Raw genomic sequence first — 13141 nt, forward strand, 5'->3', positions numbered from 1 at the left:
AAATAGTTTAAGCTCACCACTGCTTTAGTGGCAGCCTTTAATATAATATAAAATAATAATAATTTCCAGAGTAAGTTGGAGAGAAAGCAAATCACATAAAATTTATACACTCCATTGTGCTGAGGCAAACAATTAGAGCAAAGCACATGAACCAGAGGTGCACAAAGTGCTACAAAATGTTCTTGATGCAATCGCTTTTGCAAAAATAAAATTTCAACAACACTTTGTAATGAGATGGAGTATAATCACAAAAATCTTTTGTACCTCATGAAATTACCTTAGCTATTCTATGACAAAGTATTTAAAAGACATCAAACTTATAATGAGATTCCCATTTTTCTTTTACAGAAAGACAAGTAATCCACATTTGTTGATTTTTTTATTTAATGGCATGTGGCCATCAATAGAAGGTATCCTAGTGATGCACATAGTTTTTAAGTAAATTAATAAACAAAATTTGTCTCTTCAAGTTAAAAGTGATGTTTCACTCATTGTCTTATGTTCGTTGGATTTTTTTTTATAATGGCCATCCTAACCTAACCTGTGTAAGGCAACACTTCATTTTGATTTTGATATACATTTTCCTTATGATTATTGATGTTTAAACATTGTCATATACCTGCTGGCCATTTGTATGTCTTATTTATAGAAGTGTCTATCAAATCCTTTGCACATTTTTAATCAGGTTGTTAAGTTGTAAGAATTCTTAAAATATTTTTATATTAACTCTATCAGATATGTGGATTTCAAGTACTTTCTCCATTCCACAGGTCAACTTTTCATCTTGATGGCTGTTTATTTTGCTGTGCAGAAGTTTTTAGTTTAACAACGCGTGGTGGCACATGCCTATAATCCCAACAGCTCAAGAGGCAGAGGCAGGATAGCGAGTTCAAAGCCAGCCTCAATAAAAGCAAGGCACTAAGCAACTCAGTGTCTCTAAATAAAATACAAAATAGGGCTGGGGATGTGGCTCAGTGACTGAGTGCCCCTGAGTTCAACCCCTCACCCCCCAAAAAAGAAGTTTTTAGTCTGACACAGACTCACTTGTCCATTTTTACTTTTGTAGCTTATGCTTCTGGTGTCATATTTAAGAAATCATTGTCTGTACCAATGTCACAAAGTGTTTCCTGCAAGTTATCATCTAGGAGTTTTATAGATTTAGGAAATAACAAATGTTGTAGAGCTTGTGAAGAAATTAGAAACCTTGAACATTATTGGTAGAAAAGCAACCTGGTGTAGCTAATATAGAAAAGATTATGGTAAACCTCAAATTTTTAAATAGAATTACCATATGATTCAGCAATCTCAGTTTGGGGTATATTATCATAAGATTTTAAATCAAGATATTAAAGACATGTTTATTTCTGCATTATTTACAATAGACAAGATATAGAAACAACCTAAATATGCATCGGCAGATGAACAGATGAAGAAATGTGGTATATGTAAATAATAAAATTTAAAAAGATGGAAATCCTGTCACATGAGACAGCACACATCAGTCTTGAGAATCTTATGCTGAGTTAAATTAACCACTCACAAGACAAATACTGCATGATTTCACTTACATGAGGTATCTAATGTAGTCATGTTCATAGAAACAGAGCAGAATGTCAGTTTCCAGTCTCAAGGGGAAAAGGAACATGGAGAGTTGTTATTCAAGGATATAGTTTCAGATAAACAAAATGAATGAATTTTACAGATCTACTGTACACATTGTTACCTGCAGTTACAATATTGTACTGTGCACTAAAAACAAAGAGTGTACTGACAGGTGAGAAAGAAGGAATACAATGGGAAAGGCTCCTGGTTCTTAGGGTGAAAAGTGTTTGAAATGATGGGAAGGAGCAGCTTGTTAACCAATGCATAAGTCCCTCTCCATGTCCCAGGCACTGCTCCAAGCACTTTACATAGGTCCAAAATTATTCCTCTAACAATTCAAGTACTATTGTCAACCCCATTGCAAAGATGAATAAAATAAGGGGTGGTTTGGTTAGTTAACTCTTCCATGTAACCCTTTAGTAAGTTGGGAGTTTGAACGCAGGCTTCCAGCTCTAGAAACTCTTATAACCACTATTCTGCTACCTCTAGACCTTCTATATGAAATTTTTCAATCCCCAGGACCAAGAGAAAAAAAAAGAAAACTTTCCCTTTAAGTTATTAACATTATTTTATTACATAGAAGTCAAACAAAATTTTCCCAGGGGTTAAATATGATCTCTGAGCTTGAAATCTTTAAGCCCCAGATTTAGGGTAATAAAGAAGAAAGGAGAATTCTACATTCGAGGGCACTGAACCTGAAGGATGGGACTCCTTCCTGCCATTGGACTTTGTACAAATCATGTAACCTCCACGAGCATCTTTGCCTTCAAATTAGAATCTTGCCATTCTAAGACTCTAAGGAGCTCAGGGAAAATGAAGATCCAAATCAAGAGAGTCCAATGGAAACAGTGGAAGAAGAAGGTGTCTAGCCAAGAAAGCACAAAAGATGTAGGAACAGAGGAGAAGATTTAGAATGGGAGAAAGAGGGGAGTAAAGAATGGGGAGAGCCACAATGAAGAAAGGTCCTTGAATGATGGAACTGGATCAGTGCTCTCTTCTAGAATGCTACTAAAGAAATTAAAATGTAAATATGATTATAGTTGAAGCATTTTCACATGATTTTTTTCTTCAAAGTAAGGATAGGGGAGTAAGAAAAGAAAGCCAATCAGACAACTGAAGGTCAACATAGAGCAGATAATGTTAAACATAACTTTTGCTGGTTAGCTGAAAACAAAAATTGCAGAAGGGTATGGGAACCGAAGTATGGAGGTTGCAGGGAGTGAAGCAAGAATATACAGAAAGATCCTGAGCAATCTCAGAAAAGAAGTATGCCCTTTGGCTCAGAATCAGGATCTGAAGATACTTCACATCGTCAAAATATTTCCTGTCACTGAGTAATTCCATTCTGAATTGCTCAGGTTTTTATCAGAAACATTTTTGGCATGATGGAGATGAAACTGTGGGCTGAAAATCAGTCATGGAATGCCCAGAAATGAATTAGTGCTCATAATTGATTACTTCTTGAAATCCATCTGCCTGGACAGTGTTTGAAGTGAGCTGTCTGGAAAACGGGAGTCTAACAGATGTGCTTCCCACATCCCTCACTGTTCAGGGAGCCCATCTGCCCCCTTCTGGGAATGGAGAGGGGACTTGAACATATCTAAAAGCCTTTCAAAATCTTGCAGGGCATGAATTTCCTGAGAAAGTAGTGTCTTAGTTTACACATAGATTAGATCAGCTTTCTTTTCTTTAACTGTGTCTTATAATCACAGAGAGTCTAAGTTGAGTTGCCAATTCATAGGCCCCACCCTCAGAGATAGGAGTCTGCCAAGATCCCAGGTTTAATCCCTCAGCCAGGTTGCATGTGGGACTGTTTATTATAACAAACACTTATATGCCTCACATATTTGAGAAGTGGCAATGTCCCAACTTGAGAGGATGTTCTTATACAAGATATCTGAAGATCTTCCTTTTCTCTGAGTTATTGAACATTATCCCTATGCTGTGTGCCAACCATAACATTTTCCTTTTAGTCACCTTTTGTATATGCTTCCTCTCCCTCTCCAAGTTGCAGGAACTATTTTAACGTCAGCATTGGGTAGTTTGGGGGCCTGCTGTATGGCTCACTTCTCATTAGGAGGTTTGTTTTTTTTTTTCTTACTCTACCCCTGCCCTACTCCACCTGCAGAGATGAGGCAGTGAGAAAATGAGAGAGAAGTCCACATCAGACTTTGCTGTGTGCATTCCTCAGTAATGGAGGGGTTGTGAGATCGAAAGCTATAGACGATAATAATTTGGGGAATCAAGCTTTGACACAATAGATTCTGTGGCGGCTACTGGAGCATGCTTTGCCCTGGTTTTACTCCTGCTCCATTATTTACATCACTTGTTCAAGTTGTTTACCTTCTCTGTGCCTCACTTTCCTCCAGTGTTTACATGGGAACCACAGTGGAACTCACTGTATAGGATAATTGAGAACCATACAAGGAAGATGAGATACACTCCCTGATGGACACAGTAACTGCTAAGAAATGTTACCCATTTATTATTTTGTAAATCCATGCTTTCTGGGACCAGAAATCAGTAAGAACTGTAATTCTTTCGCAGACAAACAGTGTCATCGCCTTATAGGGGCAGAAAGCAGATACTCCACAGCTCACAGAGGCTCCACTCAGAGATTCTGTTTCACGCCCATCCTTTTCCCTCTCTAGCCAAGAAACTCATCAGCAGCATAGACCTGAAAGAAAGACAAACTTGGAAATAAAAAGGAATGAAGTCTGCCCACTGTGATCCTAGATCCCACAGCTTTTATTAATTTTTTAATCTGATTGAGAATAGCTAACAAGCACTGAGGTCTTGTTTTCTACCCAGCATTTTGCTAAATGCTTCACAGTAAAACCATTTCACTTAGTCCTTAAACATGAGCCCAAGAAGTAGATATGATTATTCTTTCTATTTTATAGATAAGAAATCTAAGACCTGGAGAAATCAAGTAATTTGCTCCAGATAGATCCCTAGGAATCTCCAGAGTGAATGTGGACCAATACTTGGTTATTGTCTTTCTTTCTTTGTTTCGAACATTAACCAACTGTAATAGATAACCAATATTAATTTAAAAAATATTTATTGAATACCCACTCTGTTTCAGGCACTAATCTTATCTCCAGAGATACAAAAGTCTACCCTTGTGAAACTTAATTGCTAGTTGAAGGAGACATACAATATGCAGGGGAAATAAACAAATTACCTAGAATTTTAAGAGGTGATGAGTTCAATGGGAAAGACAGAAAACTTACAAGGTAAGAGAGCTAAGGGCATTGCACTCAAAAGGGAGTTATGCAGCCTCATTGTGAAAGTGAGATTTGAGCAAGGACTTAAAGAAGGTGAGAGATTCATTTGGAATAGGATTCCATGCAGAGAGAAAAATGGTAGAGAGACCCTAAAAGAAAAATGAGATTGGTTTGGGGGGAAATCAGATCAGAAGCCAGCATGGCTAGAGCAGGGACTGAGGTCCAAGATGCACCGAGGTAGGACAGGCGAGGTCTTCTTGCCAGTGCGTAAACTTCAGTTGTACTCCAGATGAAATGAAGAATGGACTTGAGTAAAATGGTCTGGTGGACCTTCTTTTTAGAGGAATATGCTTATATCCTGAATTGAGAGAAGACTACAAGTAAACAAGAGCTGAAGCAGGAAGACCGATTAGAGAACACTGCAGTCATTAAGGTGAGGGATGTGAGGTGGCTGGATAGTGGCAGTGAAGGTAGTGAACAATTGATGGCTTCTAGAAATATGTTAAATAACGGGAATTTACTGATAGTCTGCAAATTGGATAGGAGAGACAGAAAAAGGTCTAGACAAGTGCCAATTTTTCTGACCTGAGCAGCTGGGTAGGTGGCATTGAAATTAACTAAGAAGTCAGTGACTGTAGTGAAAACAGTTTGGATTGTGGTCCATTGCACAGGTACAGGAGAAGATGAGGTTTGGGGGTTGGTACATACTAAGTTTGAGAAGTTTATTAGAAATTTCACTAAACTAAACATCCCTACTTGTAGGAAGATGGACCAATAAGTCTGGAAGTCAAGGAGGCCCAGACTGGAGATACAAGTCTGCAGTAGATAGATACATAATCATATCCTTATGTTCGAATGGGATCATCAAGTAAATGCATATAGAGAGCTCTGGAGTATTCCATTTTTGCTAAATAAGTCCACAAAGAAGAGAAACAGAGAGTTAAGTAAACAACAAAGAAGGAGGTAAACAAGAGAATGAAATGTCCTGGATGTCAATAAATAAAAGAAAAAAAATAGGGAATGATCAGCTGTATCAAATATGGCAGACAGACCATTAAAATCAGTCAGTCCTGTAGAGGCCAGTGGTAACTTCAACAAGGGCAGTTTTGGTAGAGTGAGTGAAAGCCAAAGTGAAATGTATTTAAAATATCAGGAAGAGAGAAACTGGAAATATGGAAGTACAGTATAGAAAATGGTTAAGGTGGGGTGGAGAGGAGTGGTTAAGGTGAAGTGTTTAGGCAAAAAAGAGGAAGAGAAATGTGTCAGTGGGGAGAAGAAAAAGTGGGGTTAAGAGGGGATTTTTTAAAAGGTGTTGGACAATACATTGTTTGCTAACTGATGGGAATTACATAGAGAGGAAATTGATGATGTAGAAAAGAGAGGGAATTCACTAGAAAAATTACCTTGAGGAGTAGCATTGGGAAGGGATCTGGTAACCAAGTGGAGAACTTGGTCTATAAGTAATAAAATATATACGCCATCAATGGTAGCAAATGAAAAGACAGAATGTAAGGTATATGTTCTGGGGGCTGGAAAAATAAGGTGGTAGAACTTTTTGGAAAATCTGTTCTGATGGCTTCAATTTTCTTATTGATATGAGAAACAATCAGTGTTCAGCAAGAGGGAATGAGGAGACAGTATTCCAATGTTCAAGACTATTTCTGATCCTCTAAGAAATAAATGTCAGGATGTAAATAGATGTGCAAGAGATTTATTAGGGAAAAACTTGAAAATAAACAGGAAGAAAGCAAGGGACAGTGGGAACTGCAATTCGGATACACCACATGTGAAATAGATTGGGTATAAAGACCTTCAGACTGCAGTAAAATCCTAAGAACATCTCAGCCAGTCCATTAGAATGTCCCCAGGTATATTCCCAAGAGAGAAGTCTCACATCAAACAGGAATGGCCTGGCTCTAGCATTCCAACCAGTCACTGGAGGGGTGCCATCCTGTGGGGAAGGATGGCCAGGGTATGAATGCCACACTGCACCTGAACATGCAGCAGCTAAAAAGAACCCACCACAGGTACCTTCCCCACAGATACTCTTGACAGGAGATCTAGTGACACACCTCCATGACTGCCGCAAAGGATGAGGAGAGAGGGGAAGGCGTAAAATAACCATCTGGAATAGAAGGCAATGAGTTACCAAGAAAATGTGATCTTTTTCTCAGTTGGCTTAAGGGCCTCTTGATAGTCATGTCCCTGATTCAAGGGGCTGGTTTTTTTGCCCAGGTATATGCAGGTGTTCAAATATAATTGCAGAGAAGACAGAAAATTGATTTTAAACAAGGTTGAGGTTTTCGCAAGTGAATATAAAGAAGCAAGAGAGGGGCTTTAGGTCTGGCTGTATTGCACAGAAGTGAATTACAACTGACATGGAAGGAAAGAAAGGCACAGAGAATAAAATAACAGCAAAATGATGGAAGAATCAATAAATGGAACCCTATGCTGAGATCAGAGATAGATAGAGCTTGGATACTAAACAGAGTGAGATGAAAATACAGTACTGTAAGAAGTGATCAGAGAATGGGATATGTAAAACTGAGATTATGAAAGGAGTGTAGTTATTGGAAAGAATAAGGCTTAAGACATTACCAAGGAAATGAATGGTTAAGGTGGGGTGGAGGGCAATTTCATTAAGTGGAAGAGCTCAAGAAATGGAAGGAACACTGCTGTAGGAATCATTTACACCAGTGTTGAAATTACCAAAAATTAGGACACAATTAGTATTATAGAGAGTATAAAACAGCCAATCACTAAAATCCAGAAATGAATTATCCAAGGAGCAGAAGATGAAGGGGAACACAAAGTATAAGAATAAAACGAGACCCAAAGTTTTCAGAGTTTAGGGAAAATCGAACGACAATCTGAAAATGGCAATGAGGAACATGAAGAACACCTACCTCATTATCTAGACCTGGTGGTACTAAAGCTTTGTGAGAAAACAAAATGTTACTGATGGAAAGTGCTCCCGATGAACTAGGAGCTTCAGAGCAGAGTTTGATCTCAGTAAGGATAGGAAGATGAACAAAACTGCATCGTTCAAGGTCCATTTAGAAGAACAGAACCAACACCAGTTAGCTCATTTATTCAAGGACCTGGTTACAAGAGTATTAAAGAGGTGAGAAACCCAACTGTATACAGTGAAGAAATCAGCAAGAATAGAGGACTATCATGACTGATTTGGCTGGAAAACCTAGAGGAGGAGGTGAAAATGAAACCAAGTGGGAACTGGAACCACAAGGAAAATCATCCAGAAGGATTAGAACCAAAGAAAAGTCATGGATACTGTTAGATGCTAAAGTGGAGAGGAGGGGGAAGACTTTTCCTTTCCTACCACTTTTTAATCTCTCAATGGTGCTTCCTATTGGCTCAACCTAGATGGCAGTAGTAATAATAATAATATTGGTTTTGATATACTGTCTTATCTAGTGCTAATACATGTGCATGTGTATATGGGTGTGTGTGTGTGTATGTGTGAATGATGGGGTGGGGAATTGAAAAAGCACTTGCATTTGTACCTCAGAGTCATCTCTCTACGTGGGCACCTGTTGTCCCATCCATCATCACATCTGCTGGGTAGTTTGATCCTTCTGAGTGCCTGAAGAAATGTCCTTGGTTTCTACCCCCGTGGTCTCTTTGGGAACTCCTTCTGCACCAATTTTGGATGCAAAAGTGTCATCTACGTCTCCCTTCAACCCAATATGGTATGAGAAACTCTAGGAAGTGTCCAAAGTCCCATCTTGCTGGAACCATACCTCAGAGCATTTTTCTTTCATGTCTTACCACCTCAAGCTCTAAAAGGAAGTGTGAATCTCCACTCTGATTCACAAGCTATCAGTAGCTGCTGCCAAAGCTTTAGGCTCACCCCAGAACATGGTCTGGAGCTGGGCACAGGACCTTTCTCAGGTAACTCCCTAACCTTTCCTGTTTTTCTTCATCAACTTATTATTCTGACAGCCTGAGGAATGCTTAGTGGTGGGGAAGTCTTGAAGGAGGAGTTCTACTCAATAATCTCCAAACCACTTCTATCTAGTCTCACTCTTCCTTTAAGCCCTAAGAGGAAAGCAAAAGCTTTTTCCCTTCCCTGGGGCAATCAATATGGGATAGTTATTTGCTGAGGGGGGGAGGCAAGAAAGAAACAAACGGAGAGAGAAAGTACCTAAGGCTGGGGGTGGGGGAAACATTGGGTAATGTTTCAAAAAAATACTGCATCTCCATACAATCAAATTCTGAGAGAAGGTAACAGGCTGGGCTCAGCCTCACAGAAGAGGAGAGAGGCTGGGAACAAAGAAAGATTTTGAGAAGGATATTAGAATCCATGGAAGTGATTACATTTTCTTAAATGTTTTCCTTTTTGTGGAATAGAACTTCTCAACCAGAAAAAAGATTTCAGAGAGTGAAATGAGAGTTGAGGCATGTTTACAAAAAAACAACTATAATAGCCCTGTGAACCAACATCACATGGGTTTCTCACAGTGGTTAAGGTTGGTATCATAACTCCCTTTTACAGATGAGGAAACAGGCAAAAAAAGGTTCAAAATTTGAACAAAGTGATACAAATCAGGGCTGGGGCAGTGGCTGTGGAGACTTGAGGCTAGTAACTAGTGATAGTTTTCTTCTTCTCTCATGACTGAGTTTAAAATGGACTTATTTTCAATCACTGATTTTTAAAAATTTTTGCACGTTTGCATATGTCATTGACATTAGTTGTTATCTGCTTGAGAAAGAGAAACTAGGACATGACTCAGCATGGGAAAGTGGGAAGTGATTTTTGTGGGAACATATTTCCTACAGTAACCATAGAAGACTTGAACTTTGCTGGGCTTCAATTTACTAATTAGTGAAACCTCCTCAGAAGAAGCATGTAACTCCCCCTCAAGTGGCCTGGCACGGGTACATACTTGTGCTGGGATTTGTGTCTCAGGGGTTGAGCTGGGTGGGTGAAGTGTGTTACTAAAACAGCCCAGAGCAGGAAGAGCTGGTTCTGTGTAATTGCTCAGTCTTTGGAAAACACCAAAAATCAGGCACAGGAAACAGAGTTCAGCTATTGAATTTAGTGCAGACAGGAAACCAGAGGCAGGCCTGAAAATCAGAAGCTGATAGAAGCTGCACAGAACTGAAAATAGTAGTCAGGGGGAAGTTGGGGCTACATTTTTTTATAGTCAGTGTTGGTAGCACAAAATAAATCATTATGTTTTAAAGATTACCACTAAAATAAATATTTCTTTTTTAAAATTTACTTTCATTTTTTTAATAAAAGTGGTTCATACCGGGCATATGTCTAATTTGATTTTCCCTCAGTATCATGAACATATCCTTTTATTTCTCAACTACAGCAGTTAGGGTTTTGCCAGGATTGCTGCACGGCCTGCCCCGACAAAGGAAACCAGCTACATAACAACCAGAGATTTAATAGCCGCTTCCAGTCCTGGATCACTTTTGTGTTTCTTATCTACTCTTTATATAATCTGACACTCAGACATCATCCTCTGACTTCCTTGATATTTCTCTATAGGGATTTTTGATCATTTCTGGCTGCTTCTTCTGACCCTCTTTATAATGATTGTTTTCTTCTGATTTAACACTTGAATATAGAGAAGAGACTCCTAGAAACAATAAGAAACTCCTCTTTTTAATTTTTTTTCCTTTTTACTTCTTTTCATGTTCCTTTTTGTTTTGGTCTTTTAATTGCTATAAAAATTGAGTATTTAAGAGGTACTATGTGACCTACATTTTTAGATTCCACCTTGAGTGAGATCATGCGTACTTGTGTTTCTGTGCCTGGTTTATTTTACTTAACAACCTTCAGTTCCATTCATGTTGTCGTAAATGACAAAATTTCATTCTTTGTATTTGGCTAAAGAGTGTTCCATTGCATATATACACCACATTTTCTTTGTTTATTCATCATTTGATGGACACTTAGGTTGCTTTCATTTCTTGGTTATTGTGAATACTGGGGCAATAATCACTGGAGTGCAGCTATCCCTTCAACATACTGATTTCATTTCCTTTGGATCCAGGAATGTGACGGCTAGATCATGAGGTAGTTCTATTTTTCATTTTTTGAGGAACCTTCATATGGCTTTCCATAATGGCCATACTAATCTACATTCCCTCCATATCCTCACTGCACTTGTTCATTTTTGTCATTTTAATGGTGGCTATTCTAACTGGAGTAAGGTGATAACTCACTGTGAGCTTGATTTTCATTTCTCCAATGAGTAGTGATGTTGGGCATTTTTTTACTTATCTCTTGGCCACTTGTGTATCTTCTATTGAAAAATGTCTATCTAGGTCTTGTGCCCATTTTTTAATCACCTAATTTGTTTTTGTGCTGTTGAATTGAGTTCTCTATATGTTCTGCAGATTAACCCTATATCAGAAGTATAGTTAGGAAATATTTTCTCCCACTCTATAGGTAGTCTCTTCATTCTATTAAGTGTTTCTTTCACTCTACAAAAGCTTTTCAGTTTGTTGTAATTTTTTTTAAATTTTTGCTTTTGTTTCCTATGCTCTGGGGATCTTCTTAAAAAAATTATTGTCTATTCCAACATCCTGAGCCATATCCTGTGCTTTCTCCTAGTAATTTCATAATTTTCAGTCTTACATTTAAGTCTTTAATCCATATTGAGATGATTTTTGTAACTTTAATCCATATGCGATGGTTTTTGTAATAGGTTATCTAGTTCACTCATGTGTAGGTGGACATCCAATTTTCCTAGCATAAAAATTTATTGAGATTGACCTGACTCAATACATATTCTTAGCACCTTTGTCCAAGATTAGTTGGCTGGAGATGTATGGGTTTAATTCTAGGCTCTCTGTTGTGTTCCAATGGTCTATGTGTCTATTTTTATGTTAATACTATGCTGTTTTTACTATTACTTGGTAATATGGTCTGACATCAGTGTAAAACTTATGATTGTTTTGTTCTTTTTGCTCAAGATGGATTTGAATATTTTGAGATTTTTGTTATGTTTTGATAAGTATTTCACGAATCTGTAAATTGCTTTCAGTAACTTGGACATTTCAATGATATCAATTCTTCCAATTCGTGAATATGGGAGGATGTTTTGGATGTCCAGATGTTCTAGTGTCCTCTTCAATTTCTTTTATTAATGTTTTATCATCTTCATTGTAGAGATCTCTTACCTCTTTGGTTAAATTTATGACTAGATATTCCACTTTATTTTACCTATTGTAAATAAAACTGTTTTCTTGATGTCTAGTTCAGATAATTTGCTATTTGCATATAGCAACACTACTGATTTTTGTATGTTAATTTTTATCCTGCAACTCTCCTGAATTTATTAGTACTAATAGATTTTCGGTGGAGTCTTTTGAGTTTTCTTTGTATAAGATCATGTTATATGCAAACAGTAACAAGTTGACATACTGCTTTCCCATTTAGATGCCCTTTGTTTCTTTATCTTGTCTGATTACTTTGGCTAGATCTTTCAGTACTATTTTAAATAAAAGTCGTGAAAGTAGGCATCCTTTGCTGGTCCCAGATTTTAGAAAGCTTTCAGATTTTCATTACCACAAGCTATTTTGAAATTACAGCAACTTATTATTAATTGCAAAGATAGGAAGTAAAACAAAAAAGAAAAATATTTTTTTAAAAAACCGTCTATACTTGCAATCTATTCCTTCCCACAATTTGAATCTTTATGCCCCATTATATATATATTTTTTATTTCCTACCTCAACATATTAATATTGTTATTATTTTAGCTACTTTTCTTTTTTAATCTTCCTTACTGAAGGTATGAATGTTTTGCACATCATATTTGGAAAAAAATGAATGAAATTTATATGGAATTTTTCTGCAGATTTACTCTTACCAGTGAGTTTTAGACCTTTTGATGTTCGCACTGTTTAGCAGCTCTTTCTTTCAATATGAAGAATTCCTGTTAGAATTTCTGGTAGTACAGGTCTGGTAGTGTGATAAATTCTTTCAGCTTTTGTTTATCCCTCCTTTTTTTCTAAAGACTAGCTTTGCTGGGTACAGCATTCTTGGTTAACAGGGTTTTTTTTTTTTCTTTTTCTCTTTCTTTTTTTTTCTTTCTACTTTCTTTTTTTTTAATTTTTTATTGTTGGCTGTTCAAAACATTACATAGTTCTTGATATATCATATTTCACACTTTGATTCAAGTGGGTTATGAGCTCCCATTTTTACCCCATATACAGATTGCAGAATCACATCAGTTACACATCCATTGATTTACATATTGCCATACTAGTGTCTGTTGTGTTCTGCTGCCTTTCCTATCCTCTACTATCCCCCCTCCCCTCCCCTC

The sequence above is a fragment of the Marmota marmota genome, unplaced genomic scaffold, assembly GCF_001458135.2.
Source record: "Marmota marmota marmota unplaced genomic scaffold, marMar, whole genome shotgun sequence".
In the NCBI taxonomy this organism is placed as follows: domain Eukaryota; kingdom Metazoa; phylum Chordata; class Mammalia; order Rodentia; family Sciuridae; genus Marmota; species Marmota marmota.